The 16,039-nt window shown below is 45.7% G+C and overlaps 1 protein-coding gene across 3 annotated transcripts in view; it reads right to left on the bottom strand.

The window, feature by feature from the left end:
- Positions 1-16,039, bottom strand: part of NBAS (NBAS subunit of NRZ tethering complex) — a 1,316,984-nt gene that overhangs the window by 970,562 nt on the left and 330,383 nt on the right. The window lies entirely within an intron of this gene.

Here is a 16,039-nt window from a genome sequence, read left to right as displayed (position 1 = left end):
GCTGCTACTGTATGGCGCACTTTCTCATAACCTTCGGAGGATAAAACAAATATATTTCCTGCCCTGACGGACACCTTGGAAATTAGATGCGGCTGTACTGACCTTTATATCATGCTGTGAAAATGTATTTCTTTGTAGCTGTTTTCTATGCGATTAAAGTCCTTCTATACCTACAGCTAGAGCAGCCTTTATTACAGCTCCGGGGTAACATCTGTCTCTTAGAACATGCTGTGACACTGCGTTTTATATACAGTAAGAGCAACGAGCCACAGAGTGTGCAATAAAGTCTACTCTACAACAAAAAAGCGTAAAAAACAAGTAGTAAGTGCTCGGGCTGTATTACACAGTGCAATACAATATGGACAACTTCTCCATAGTTATCAACTTTTGAAACTACTTACAGGAAGGCGCTTTGCAGCTGGGCTGACGCATGCGTGTATATTACGTGTGCTGCTACATTTGTGCCAGTCAGAGGACTTCTGCTTTACCAAAATGTTCTGCAGATTAATGTGATCTACGCACATTAGCTATGAAGTCATGGTGTCAGCCAGGTCAATTCTATCCCACTCTTTATAAACGGGTTGACCCCCCACGAGGAATATTGTTCTACACAGGAAGGGAACCAATATCACAGATATGGGATTATAATGAAAGTTTACTGGCGGACGTTCGCCTTATCTTCACTTAGAGGTTGAAGGATGACATTGCAGACACTGATGAAAATTAAGAGACGAAGAAGCTCTGTGGGATGGGGCCACACACTGCAGAGGTCGGGCAACCTGGGCACAAGTCACCAAACTGGTCAGCAAGCCCTGAGCACATCTGATCTGATGTTGCTACAAAGTTTACTGTAATTCAAAATCCTAATTTGTACAGTAGCCTGAAGGAAACCTCATCCTCACCTAGTTATCCCACACACATACCGTATTTCTACACATCCACGTTAGGCTGGCTGGTACATGCAGTCCCACAACAGGTAACCTACCATTGCTATTGATCAATTACAATGATTGCCACTTGTACTATATATAAGTATGTATGAAAAAGCACAAAAAGAAAAGAAAGCAGCCGCACACTGCAAATATGCAGCTGTCTGTGTCACAGTTACATTGTCACAATAGAAACGCAGCCCCAGCAATTTATCGGATTCCTTCAGAGTACATTTGTGAGTTTTGCATCTCCAAGATTAAACCTTGAGGCGTTTCTGAAAACGGACCCAAGGCCACAGAAATGTGCTGCTGCGGGGAATGAGCACGCCTGCTCTATACTCTGATTGCGGAATGAGATATTTGTGAGGGTAAATGTCTTATCTGGTTACCTCCCTCTAGAGAAACACATCAGGCTGCCTGTTCTTAGCAAATAGCGTTCTCCTTGCAGGTACAGCGAGTGCAGGCACAGACAGCGCCGCAGATAATAAACATCACACTTTATAAGAAACACAAATAATACCCCAAAGGCAGGCCTCCAAATCAGATGACATTTCCATAATCTAATGGATTCATTTAACAATCTCACTCTAAAATGAAGTAAAGGACAGGATGCACAATCCTGCACTTTATTCTTTTTTATATGTTATAAATGGCCTGAGCTGGGCACACACTGAGCGATACGTCATATGATGCTGAGGATTGGACAGACATATCGCTCACATCGGCACATATCGCGTAGTGTGTATGCCCGATATGTGGGTGCTTGCGGTCACTAGCGACGTCATCAGGTTTAATGTGCTGCACATCAAACCTAAGGATATTGCTACTGTCCCATGGTGTGATAATGAAGGGCAGAACATGATTGGCCGTCCTTCATTAACATCGCTCAAGGGTGGTCATTCCGAGTTGTTCGCTCGTTGCCGTTTTTCGCAATGCAACGATTAGGTGGAAAATGCGCATGCGCATGGTACGCAGCGCGCATGCGCTAAGTATTATAACATCAAACGAAGAAATTTTACACAGGTCTGAGCGACGCTTTTCAGTCGCTGTGCTGATCTGTGAGTGATTGACAGGAAAGGGGCGTTTTTGGGAGGTAACTGGCCGTTTTCCGGGAGTGTGCTAAAAAACGCAGGCGTGCCAGGTAAAAACGCAGGAGTGGCTGGAGAAACGGGGGAGCGGCTGGCCGAACGCAGGGCGTGTTTGTGACGTCAAACCAGGAACTAAACGGACTGAGGTGATCGCAGTCTAGGAGTAGGTCTGGAGCTTCTCAGAAACTGCAGCAAATTATTTAGTAGCAGTTCTGCTAATCTTTCATTCGCTATTCTGCTAAGCTAAGATACACTCCCAGAGGGCGGCGGCCTAGCATGTGCAATGCTGCTAAAAGCAGCTAGCGAGCGAACAACTCGGAATGAGGGCCAATGTGTACCCAGGTTCCGATATGTCGGCCCATCAGGGCGAAATATTGGCTGGGTACATATCACTTGAGTGTGTACCCAGTCTAAGCTGTGAGGGACTTGGGACCTCCCTATATGAGCGGTTTGGACTGTAAACAAGTTATTTCTAGTCAGTTACTACTAAATACCAGAAGACTATGACTACATTTATACGCTATAAATGGGATACAGTTATGTGACCGGCGGTCGGTCACAATACGACTCCTACATCCTGTCGCACTGAAATCCCAACATTCGGCATGCCGACTAACAGGGACTATTCCCGCTCGTGGGGACTATTGGTTGACTTACCATGGTTAACTCTCTTTTTGCTAGGTAATTTGGGTTAACACAGTGAAACATCGGGGTGTAGAGTGGATCTTGATCCTGAGGCCCCAACAGGCGAAATCTTTAGGTGTTGTCTGATCGTACTTAAACAGGCCTGTTCTGTACTAGGGGCAGGGTGAAAGATAGTGCATTGAACACTGCCCTCAGCTCTAGAATGTTTATCGGAAGGACCGATTTCTCCTTGACCCAGCGACGCTGATAAGAGTGTATCTCCAACACTGCTCCCCATCCCCTCAGACTGGCGTCCGTTGTCAGCAGGACCCAGCTGGGGATCCAGAAGGGACGGCCCCTGCTCGTTGCTGGTCCTGGAGCCACCAGCTCAGCGACAGATGAACCTGTGGAGTCAAATAAATCATGTGATATCTGATCCGACGAGGCAGGCCGTCCCACTTAGAAAGAATTAACCTCAGTAGTGGGTGGGAATGAAATTGAGTGTACTCTACCCTGTCGAAGGCTGACACCATCAGGCCAAGTACTTGCATCACCGAGTGTATCGACACTCTGGGGCGATGAAGGAAGCATCGTATCCTGTCTTGAAGCTTCAGGACTTTTTCTGGAGACAGAAACAGTCTCTGACGGTGTGTGTCCAGGAGTGCCCGCAGGTGCACCATGCTTTGAGCTGGGACCAGCGAGGACTTATTTCAATTGATAAGCCACCCATGGGCTTGCAGAAAGGTTACCATCAGTTGCAGATGACTGAGGAGGACTTTGTGGGAATTCGTCAGAATCAGCAGGTCATCCAAATACAGCAGGATTCTAACTCCCTGGCGACGGAGGAAGGCCGTCATAATGGCCATGACCTTGGTGAAGATCCAAAGAGCCGTAGCCAGTCCAAATGGCAGAGCCTGGAATTGGTAGTGAAGGTAGCCAATAGCAAACAGCAGGAACTGCTGATGCGATATGGCAATAAGTATATGCAGATATGCATCCTGTATATCCAGGGATACCATATAGTCTCCGGGTTTCATAGCCAGTACAATGGAGTGCAGTGTTTCCATACAAAACCTGGGCACTCCCACAAACTTGTTCAAAGATTTTAGATTTAGTATAGGCCGGAAGGACCCATTGGGTTTCGGGACCAGAAACAGGGTCGAGTAATAACCTCTGCCTCTCTGGTACTGAAGTACCGGCACAACCACTCCTGTACTCAGGAGTAAACACACCACAGATTCTAGAACTTGCACCTTTAACGGATCCAAAGGGAGGGCCGTAGTGGCAGCCCAGATGGCAGCTATGGTGGGTGGAGTCTCCCAGCTGTTACACAACTCTGCAGGGAGAGGAGAGCGAGCTAAGGCCCATTTAGGCAGAGGCAATTTCTTTCCTGTATTAGACCAGGGTACCCGTCTAATGTCCACTAGATGATCAGAATGGGGTAATATAGTTTTAACCACATTCTGCTGTTTAAACTTATCAGTTTTCTTTGCCACAGTAGTGAAATCCTCATCATCCGTGATTTGCAGGATATGCTTAATAGCAGCCACTAAGGCAGGGACATCACTCTGCAAAGGAGAATCCTCATCAGTAACACAGGACTCAGTGTCTGATAGGACCGTATGCTCCCCTCCTCTACAGATGAGACATCAGAGAGTTTTGTGGATTGTGAGGAGGAAGCAGCCTGCTTAGAGGACCCAGAGACACGGGAGTGACCTGGGGTAGGTTTCTGGCTAACTAGACACTGATCCAATTGCTGCAGTTGGTTAGACAAATTTTCCACCCTAGGCGGATTAACCATAGGGACAATATGAGGTGGCAGTGGCACCAGTGGTCCCACAGGGGGCGCTTGGCGCTCCACCAGAGTACCCAGCAGGATGGCTCCCTTGCAGATGCAGGAGCTGCGGAATGACTGGGAGGCGTATGACAATTAGAACACAGACCATCATATAACACCTCCCCCTCTAGTAAATCCTTGGAGCATGCTCAGCATGATGCAGGAGCTTCCACTAATTTACTGCCCTTTCTAATAGACATTATGTGAAAATGCAACAACAGAGCGACTTAGTACGATAAGGCCAAACAAAGAACTCCTGCAAATAAATCCGGTATTATGTGACTGAAAACACAGTAGATTATATGTATTGGAGAAATACTGTGTAGCACTCTATTATTAGACCGAGATGCACCTAGTCCCTTAGGGTACAGAATATAGTGACAGTTATATCTAGGAAACACTGAGAGTGAGACCTCACAGCAGATACAGGCACACACAGTCACAGACAATGCAGAAATTATATTACAATAAAGCTGCACTGGACTAGTATATATATATAAAAACACAGTGCGGTCCTAGACCGGAGGTATATATCAGAATACTCGTACAATATATCTTAACTAACGCTGTCTGTATAAAGACATGTAGAATACTCAAGTGTTTGTAAAGTCTCAGCGCTGTATACAGGCGGCTTTACAAGGGAGAACTTGCTCTGAAATCCCAGACACCAGCAGCAGCTATGCTCCGAAGATGGCGCCCAGCGTCTCTGTCAGGGAGTGAGGTAGAGTGTGAGGCAGCTCCAGGGCGAGAAGTCTGCGAGGCGATGGCACCCTGGCCCGGGGCTACAGGTCAAGCGCCTCCCCTATGCTGGACTTCCACCGCCAGTACTACACAGTCTTATTAAATGAGGCGTTAGTACACCCGACCTGTACTCTAACACCCTGGCGGTCTAGTGGGGTCCCTGCCCAGTGACAGTGTCCACGCCAGTGACTGGAACGTGATTTAATGGTGGGTCCCGCCTGGGAGACCCTCTTATCTCCTCTCTTCGTAGCAGCCACGCGAGCCAGGAGAGTAGTCTGCCGGTGTGTGCCTAAACCGGGACGTCTCCGTCGCAAGTACCCGGGAACCAGGCCAGCGGTAGTATGCGACACCCCTATGGAGGTGATGGAGCTGCAGCACTGAATGTCACACAGACATACAGTGCTAACAGCCCAGAGATATTAGAGATCTTCTTAGAAAGCTTTTTCAGGGCTGCCCTCCTGTTAGGTGACCTGCTGCTGCAGGCACCAACTCGAAACTGAGCTATCAGTGCCTAGAGGCGGGGATATAGAGGAGGCCCCAATGCATCCTGGGACAGCCTAAAGCTTTAGCCTGTTGGTGCCTCAGGATAAAGATCCACTCTACACCCCAATGTTTCCCTGTGAAAACCAATGTAACCTGCTGCAGAAATTCTGTATATCCCACTCATAATGAGTTCAGAATAATAGCACTAGAGGCCACTTCTTTCCTGCAGGTAGCCAGACTCCAAGCACAGACTAGACAAGCGGCATCCCAAGACACCTACAGTGTGATAAGTGCACTTCTGCAGTATCATGATCCTCCAGGGCTCAGTGCTGGGAGCCAGAATAATTGGAAGAATGTGGAAGTTAATACCTTCTAACTCTTCACTGGAGGTCTGTGCAAATCGTCTCAAACTCTGTGGCGAGTCCTTCACAGGTAGCAGCTCCCAAACAGAAGGACTGCTGATGTATCAGCTTACAAGACCACAACACCTCAAACATCCAAGGGTCATAGGCAGGCAGCAAAGCAAAGAAAGCTGTAGAAAGAGCTGAAGTTGGGTAAGGAGCAAAGCAAGCATCAATAAATGTACAGTAGGCTTAAGGGATCTACACTACACAGGATCCTAGAGCTAGTGGCTGATGCATAAGGAACACTCCTTATCAATTAATAAATCCTTGCTCAAATCATAGAAGATATATTAATTTTCCTATGGAGATGCCATTTCAGAAAATCATATGAGATTTATGAATGGGGGGTGCTGAGGGCATTGTAGGTAGTGGAGAGTACCTTAAATCGGGTTCTGGAGGACACTGGGTGCAAGTATCAGGATTTGGTGGTGCAGCAGATGTGGATAGAGGCACATCAGTCTTGGGGCATGTAAGACGGAGGCAGGTGAATGAGGAAGGAGAAGAATGCAATAGGCAAGGTGAGAGATCAGAGTTTTCATAGAATCTTGGGTAAGAAATATTCCTGCAATATTCCTAATGTGGTGGCAACAGTGTGAAAGAGAGACTATGGGGTAATTTTATTAAAGATCAGATTCGTTTTTTGGGGGCATCTTTCAGTTGGTTTTGCAATCCATCTATTTACTATAGGCCAGACTGAAGAAAAAACAACCAAATAGGCAACTTCAGAACCCAACAGAACATCCGCTCACTGTCCATGTTTTTGTCAGTTAAAAGAATAGAAATCCCAGATGTACTATGTGTTGGGGCAGGAACCCACCGCCCCAAATATTGGACCTGCCGGTGTCAGCCGAGTTTATGCAAAACACGGCACAGATAACTATGGGTCTGATTCAGAGATGGTTACCACGTCGACTGCGGACGCAGTGGAGCAATGGTTTCATACTGTGCACATGCACGTGGGCCGATGCATTAGTGTCGGTGTATGCACAGAGGATTCATTTGCAAAGTGAGTAAAAGGTAGTGCGCATTCGGGTGAGGTTCCGATGGCGCGGCTAATGTTCCCACTCTTGTGTGTATGCGGGGGATGTCAGATGACAGAAGTGGGCTCTCTATGCACGAGACGCCGTATGAGCCATTAGCATATTTTTGCATGTCCGCTGCATAGGAAATAGCAGCTCAGCTTGCACCTGTGAATCAGGCACTATGATCTGTGCAGGCTTTGTTTTATTGGGTAGCAGTTGATTTACCGAAAGACACAATACCGACAGCCATTGACTGACAGTCAAATTACCGACATTCATTAAGCTGTCATGTTCAAAATACTGACATAGAATACCGACATGTGTTTTTAAGGAATTTTTGTCCCAAAACAGACTTGTTCATACTTTACCATCCCAGTAGACCTGGAGGGGAAATATAATAGTGTGCCGAGTGCAGCGAGGCACCGTGCCCGAAGCATGGCGAGCGCAGTGAGGGGACGTCGTACACTTAGACGGTGTCCATGTCGACCTATGTTGACATTGACACCCAAAAAACAACATAAAAACTCATGTTGGTATGTTGACGTCGGCATTTCAAATGTCGGTATTCTGACTATATCGGCATTTTTATTATGTCCGCACAATACATGTCTGTATTTTGACCATGTCAGTATTTTGACTGTAGGCCAATGGCTGTCGGGATTATGACCGTCGGTATTGTGTCCGTCGGTAAATCATACTGAACCAGTTTTATTAATATGGTTTGAAAGGTTAAAAAACAGAGTGGAGATAGGCGATTACACAAGACAGCACAGTGAGGAAAAGGTAGATTTAGGCGTCATCAGCATATCAAGTTAATCAGCGCAGTCTCCTGGTGAGTCCTATGCATTTCGGCAAAAAAGACGCCTGGCGCCAGCAGAGTCTCAATACACATGGCGTGCCAAGGGAGGCTGTTTGGCGCGACTGCAGCAATGATGTCGCGCCACGCAATGATGTCGATGCTACACATTTGTAGCATCTGATAGAAATCAATACTCCAACTATAGCGGGCCCCTAGTGATGAGGAGGGAAGCAGTCTGCAAGCTCTGAACTCATCCTTCCGTAACTCTACTTTCAGTAAATAGGGATTCATTGGAAAGGACCAGACTGCATTATATAATGATACCACCCTATTATCTCTCACGCCTCTGTTTACACAAGACATTTCTGAAGGCGACGGAGCCTGTGCTGAATTATCCGTAACAGTGGAACATTGATCACAGGGCTACTTATTCCAACTAATGACTTCCAACTGTTATGGGCAGTGACTTCTTCTAAATCTGCGTCTGTGTGTTTTGTCACAGGACGCCTCTCGCGGATAAAGGACCTAATAAAAGAAATATTACAAAGTGACCGGCACTGCAGCGAAGATGCAACAAGGGTGATAGATCTCGCACAAATCACCCTTTCATGATGAAACATCAAAGTCCTCCTAGAGCCTGCCAGATAATGAAGCCGATCTTATTCTGATTTAAGAGACAAGGAGCAACAGGCTTCTAATCTCATTTCACCATTTGAAAGCTAGCTAGAAACAACTTGAGGCAAGAGAAGTATGTGTTTTAATTAGAGCAGAGTTTCCAGCCATTCTGGAAACAGAAAGATTTATTATTACCTCCTAGCGGAATTAGTTGAGAAAAAATGAGAAATGTGTTTGCTTTGGAGAAAAGGGACGGAACGGCAGGAAGATTTCGGCGTTTTGTGTGTGTGATGCCTTTCCAAAGAACGTCTTTTACTTGGGGGCCAATGCTTCCCCACGCAGCCTAGAAAGTGATCTCCTGTGAGCTGGAAAGGGACAGAGAATTTAGTAAGGACACTGCAGCATAATAGTAGCTAGCCTCGTTCTTTAGCTCCAGGGCACGGGTCAATGAAGGGGTCATCCAGACTTTCCAACTTCTAAATGGCGTTGTTTTGATTTTTTTGTGCCTCAAATTGATTTTTTTTTTAGCTGATCTAATGTTTTTGGTACAAGCTCGTAACTTTAGCGTACCCGTGAAGCACCTAATCTCCAACCTCCCAGCATCTCCCACCTTTACCAGATAGAAGCTACTTGTCTAACACAGAGAGAGTAAAGGAAGAGGAGGAACTACCATTGCTGCAACAGGTGCATTGCAGTAGGGCTCCCGAGGACTTAGTGGCCCACTGCTGCCCAGACTAGCAATGAGTTATCTCCTGCCCCCTCTCCCCCCCAGACCATTGTGAGCAATGTCAGATGAATGGTCCAGTGCAGAGAGCAAGGTGGGCCCCACTGCCTGAGGTACCTGCCCCTTACCTTAGGGAGGCAGGGCTGACCTTGTGTGTGCCGGACTGATAGAGGAGTCCTGTCACCTATCAGCACTGATTATCACAGCCACTTACTGCCTCTAACTAACAGACAGCTGTACATTATTTCTGCTTCACTGCTGACTGGGAATTAAAGGCAGCTCACACCCGGTGTAACCGGCACTGTCAGAGTCTGTCTAATAGAGTACCAAACGAAGCAAAGCACAAGGGATGGGGGCCCCAGTCATAGACAAATAGAGGCCGCTGTGTTCCTGTCCCCACCAAGGCACATACCCCCTGTACTCCGCACCGTGCAGGACATTGTGTTTGTACCTCTGTCTTTTCTCTCTTCCATTAACTACCGACTGCCATTCCCTGTCACCCTCTGCCTTCCCTTGCATTTTGGTGTCACCCTCTGCCTCCCCTTGTCTTCTGCTGTCATCCTCTGCGTCTTACTGTCACCCACTGCCACGTGGCGTATTGTGAACTTGGGTTGGAGGAGCAAGGGACAAGATTATATTTTTGCACCTGGAACCACCACTTACAAGTTTTGCCATTGAGTAAAGGTGAGCACTGCGCTAAACTGCAACAGCTGCCACATTCACTGTCCACTACTGGCACCACTTACAGAAGTAAGACGGGGTCTAAAAGTGGGCAAGCCCCTAAAAGAGATCACTTACCCAAACTATGAATCTCTCAACATTTTCTATTAATCTATTAATTGGAGGAAGAAAACATTCTGCTATCCTGAGGTCTAGAAACTACAGACATCATATTTGGGGGATCTTTGTTACTACTCCATTTCAGCTTCCAACAGCCACGAGAACAATCATTATTTGCTTGTATTAGTACCTGCACAAGTGGAGCTTAAGTCTAATGAGGAGATTAATCAAACCTTCTAAAGATGATAAATAAGAGTTGTAGACATTGGCAACCAATAAGATTTTAGAAAATGTACTGGATAAAAGATAGCTGGAATCAGATTGGCTGCTGTGGGCAACCCATGCACTTGATGCCTTTAAAAGGTTTGATAAATCCCCTCTTTAATTCACTAATAACACGCACACTAGGGTCTAAACTGTTAGCAGCCAATTCCCCTACTGGGTTGTTTTTGGAATGTTTAAGGAACCGGATCACCAGGAGTAAACCCACAGAGAGTACACAAAAACTCCAAACATATAATGGTATTTTAGGTATGGAACCCATGACCTCAGCACTGTGAGTAAACAATGTTAACCACTGTGCTGCAAAAAGTATATATAAATAACAAATATAGGTGCAAATGTGTCCACGTTTTATATTTATACATTTTATAAAATACCTTTTTTTTAGTACTCTGCTGTTTGTAACTAATGATGTAAATACGTCAGGAGATCAATCAGTTATTTATAGGTTTCCGTGGTATCTTTAGGGCGCTGACAGCCGCCCTAGGTGATGTATTGATCTCTATGCAGACAGTCCATTCTCACTGTACAGACATGTAATAGTGGGCAGGTAAGTGCCCTGGACAGCTCTCTCTGAGAAACATTACTAGCTATTTAGCATCTCTAGCCTTGCTGTCATTACCCAATCAGCAACCTACGCTAGAGAACGGCCAGATGTACTGTCTTTTCTACTGTCATGTTGTCTATTAGTAACAGCAAGGCAAGTGGTACATATAAATAGTGCCATTCTCTTCCACACATTCAATGCTGCGGTACTGAAGGTCAACATTAAGGGGCAGATGATCAAGCAGGAGGAGTAATGAACTGTACTTAATCATGTGCTTTTGGCTCAGCACACATAGCGTACGATTCAGAGGAGCACACTAGTCCGATATTCACACAAACGGACGGTTACCGAGACGCAGAACCTGCCATGGGGCTGCTGCAAGTGTTTATGGTGCAACCGATGACGCGTCTACAGATGCGCCAAGCGTTATCTCAGTGTCAGAGTGCAAGTCTCAGCCCTTGCACATTCGGATGCTAGAATGTACAGGCCGTACTTGCAAACTCTCGCGGAAGCCGCGGGAGACTCCCGATTTTTCAGATAGTCCCTGGCACCAATGGAAGAGTGGGCACCCCTCCCGCTTCCTAGTGAAGCGGGCAGGATAGGGAGGAAATGGCAGGTACTGTGGTCTGTATGGAGGACGTGTGGCTAAAATGACACGTATCACATAATTTTAGCTCAAGGACCTGCAATTTGCAGGATTTACCATGGTGGCAAAGTCTTAGTACATGTCCCCCAGAGTGTGTAATAAATGTAATACAAATAAATCTCCATATACCATTGCATTATTTTTACTCGCAATATAATGTTCTTCATTATTTCCTCTTCAGTCTCCTCCAGAGCAGTGCACAATTCCCCCCCTACCCCTGCTGATCACATGACCTGACTCATCTTTCACTAAAATAACTGTCAATGCAACCTGTACGGGTTGGCAGAGTGGAGGGCAATTCTTTACCCCCGCCCGCATGTACCTGGTGACGAGGATGGGGCTTATGGAATGCCGGAAGACAGGTGTGTTATGGGAATGACACAGATGTCAGTGATATCGGTTACACACACACAGACGCTTACACAGGAGGCCGCACGCGGACGGAGAAACTGTACCTCCCATAGGGCTAAGGACAGCTGGTGTGTCAGTCCTTGCACATATACGGATGCACGGATGTACACGAGGGAAGGATCCTACAGCAGCATCTGCATATAGTCATAGAGCGGGCGACCTACAACATTCTGAGGGTGTGCAGCCAGCAGACACTAGTAACCTTACATAAAGCAGTGCTTTGTCTTCTCAGCTGTAAAACAAAATGTACATAGCATATATACAAAGACAGATAAGAGCAGGTAACAGGTCATTTCTACTGTCAAACCCCTTACGTTCCCATCGTCAGCTTCAAAGGACTGAGGTGCCAAAGAGGTTTTTGGTTTTGTTTTGTGCTTCATTTGTACTTTGTGAGTGCACAGCTGCAATACCAGAAGTGACTGTGATCATTACTATTCTGAGAAACAATTAATTCTCAATTGTCATGCAAATTTGCCGAGTATATTGCAACCACCATTGCCTTTAACGATCTGTACTTAATAGAGACACATCTGGTTGCTACAGTAACAGAACACGGGGATATGAGATGAGCTTATATCCGTATGCCGGGTGAGGTGACACAGATTATTCTCGCCGTGTCTGACACGTTCCAGAGTTTATACAGCAAACTGCCATGGGCTGCTGTGAAAAAGTAATAGCATTTCACATTACGCTAACGAAGCCCAGTGCCAAGTTCCATTACATTTTCATACATTATCCGTATTAAATTTTAAAGCACTTTACTAATGTAATATATGTATTTTATGTTCAGCATTTTCCCTATCAAAGAAAAACAATATTTCTACCTGCCTCGTACTAGTACTACGGGTGTCTCTGCCAGCTGGGCCTGGCACGCGGCACTCGCAGAATTTACACCACGTTCCGCAATAAAGACAACAGGACAAAGCGAGTAAAAGTTGGTTTTGTTAGATTAGAAAATTGGCAAATAAAACAGTACAGCAGTACTGATCAGGCAGGAGAGAGCCAGGAGAATGCGGACCGCCTTCTGTGGTTACTTCATTACCCACCATGCCAACTAGCGATTAGAGAACACATGCAGAATGCAGATGGCCAGGGTCAGTGAGAAATAGCAGAGAGATGCTAAAATTAAAAAAGGTCTGTAAATACAGAGAACTCGTCACCAACTGAAAACACTTATTAGATGGATCTTCAAATTTCATATAAGAATGGTGGCACAGTGGGCCTAATTCAGACCTGATCGTTAGGCTGCGTTTTCGTACAGGAGGGCGATCAGGTCTAAACTGCGCATGCACCGCGGGTACAAAGCGGATCGCCGCTCAGCGACGGGTTTGTGCGAAGGATCCATTCACCAGGAGAGAGACAGGAAGAGGGCGTTTGTGGGTGGCAAATGACCGTTTTCAGGGAGTGTCTGGAAATACGCAGGCATATCCACATGTTTGCAGGGAGAGTTTCTGACGTCAATTCCAGTCCCGGACAGGCTGATGTGATCGCAGCGGCTGTGTAAGTCCTGGGCTACGCAGAGACTGCACAAAATCTGTTTGTACCGCTCTGCTACACATGCGTTCGCACACTTGCAAAGCGAAATTACACTCCCCTATGGGCAGCGACTATGCGAACGCAGGACTGCAAAAAAACCCTAGCGAGCGATCAGGTCTGAATTAGCCCCAGTGTTGGGCTAGTGGCACATGGGCTAAGAGCACCCAGACATATACCCTGATAATGTGACATACTGATGCAAGCAGAATGCCGTAATGGCTTCTCGTGCTAAAATGCTAACAACTCAGAGCATACACTATCTGCAGATAAATAGGGAGGTCCTGCGCCTGTATGCCACTGGACTAAAATGACCAGCACGTGTCATAGGGCGATATCTTATTAGCTGCGATAAAACATTGTTTTTTTTCACCATTTTTTTTTTCTTTAAACAGGCTATACTATTTGATCGCCGGTATAAAAAAAATGCCATTTCTCCCAAAAAAACACATAGGTTCAGTGAAACCTGTGTGTTTTTGTGAGAAACTGTCCACTTTTTGCTTAGAATCTGGGCCTTTTTCCGGGGATTTGGTTTTGATAAACCGCGGCAGGCCAGCTTATCAGGGCTAATAGGATAGCCCCGGGCGAGACCTTTAGCCACAGTAATTTACCGCCGATAATAGGATATCGCCCATAATGTCATAATGTAGACGCTACAACTTTAATTAAGGAAATGTAGGTGGATGTTTGAAGTTCAGATGACGCTCATTTTACCCAAGCTAATAAGCCCATTCTCAGTTTCTCTAACATTTGCCCTAACAAAATCTGAAACAATAAGATTTCAGTTTGAATATATGCAAGTGTGCTGGCGGAGGTGGGAATGATTTTACATGTCTTCTAAGTGCAGCTATCAATGTATCTAAGACAAAAAGAAACGGAAATATTTCTCATTTAATAGAAAATGCAACTGCATTGTTCCCAATAATTACATAACTAAAAATAATAAATAATATGTGATATTGGTTTATTTTCCTCAATAAAAAAACATAAGCATGTCTAATATTTTTTGCCTCTCTTGTTTGATTTGGTTCTCTTTATCTACTTTTAGGACTGAGGTAATGGGTAACTGATGCACTATAAACGCATATAATGACAAGGACGACGCTGAGGTAGTCTTAGGCCAAATTGCAGCAGAAATATAGAAAATTCTGAAGGGGTCACAAACTTTCAAGCACCACTGTAGATGTCAGCCATTTCCGTAATTTGCCCTAAAGGCATTACAGTCTAAAAATAGGCCACATGGCATTTGAAAATCACCCCTGTACTTTCCCAAATTGGCCCTGAGAGAGTTAGCGGTGATTGTAGAAGGTGATTGAGAAAGTCTGTGTATATGACATTATAACTGAGAACCAACAATAATTTATTTTTTTTCCCTTTTTTCTTTCTAAATGGTTTCAGGAAAAGAAATGCAATGCCTATACAGAACGTGGAAAAGAATCCCTTACAAAACCCTAAGGCGTCAATTCAAATAGCAGCGAGTTGGGTCTAATAAGCAATTTTCATGGGGAATTCTCAATCCATTTTGACTGCAAATTTGGGTTTTGTTGTGCACAACCCAAGGAGAAAAGGTAGGGAAAATCATATTATAGTAAAAATGTCAGGACCTGCAACATTGTCTCTGGCTCATTCACCCCATTTGCCACTTCCCACTTCTCCTTTCATTTTTTTTTTCTCGTATACTGTTGTTGACATGTAAGTCTATTTTTGTTTGTGTTCTTTTGTACTTTCCATATCCTTTTGTTACCCAGTGATCATTGAATCTTGGCCGTGAGTATGGGTCATTAGGTCGACCACACTTAGGTCGACAGTCATTAGGTCAACATGGTCACAAGGTCGACATGTTTTTTTTTTTAAACTTTTTATGGTGTTGTTTTCTTCGTAAAGTGACGGGGAACCTCAATTAGTGCACCGCTTCGCTCGCCATGCTTCAGGCACGGTGCCTCGCTCCGCTACAGCTGCGCTCTGTACAGGTTACTATTGCCAATCGTAGTCCACGTGGATCGTAAAGTATGAAAATGTTCAAATACTGGAAAAAAAATCTGAAAAACTCATGTCAACCTTTTTACATGTCGACGTAGTGACCATGTCGAGCAATAGTTGTCAACCTAGTGACTGTATCCCCTTGGCCGCTGTTGGCTGTATTTTCAAAACTGTTGAAAGTTAAAAAAACAATGGACCCTATTCAGTAGCTGTGGCTACTGAAATGCGATCACATTTCCCTGCTCAGTCCTGCACTGCATACACGCTGGACCCGTACTGCGCGTGCGTGTTCCGGGGAACTGCGATCACATTTCACTATGCGATCGCCTCTGCCTGATTAACAGGCAGAGGCGTTCTCGGGGCGGCAACGCGGTGTTGCAGGGGCGGCGACTCTGCGTTGGGTAGGTCAACAGAAATGGGGGCGAGATCAGGGGGAGCCGCGAGATGACACACGCATCTGCTGCAACCCGAAAAATGGCTGCGTCTGCCTTCCACAAATCAGCGATGCAATCGCAATTACTGTACATTGCGATCGCAACACCTCCAGGTATTGGCATGCTGGGCGGCCCCCAGCTTGCGAACACAGCCAGTTGC

This window comes from Pseudophryne corroboree, chromosome 4 (genome assembly GCF_028390025.1).
Source record: "Pseudophryne corroboree isolate aPseCor3 chromosome 4, aPseCor3.hap2, whole genome shotgun sequence".
Taxonomy (NCBI): Eukaryota; Metazoa; Chordata; class Amphibia; order Anura; family Myobatrachidae; genus Pseudophryne; species Pseudophryne corroboree.
Note: the sequence above shows the minus strand (reverse complement) of the source record. Positions and strands in the feature narration are given on the sequence as shown.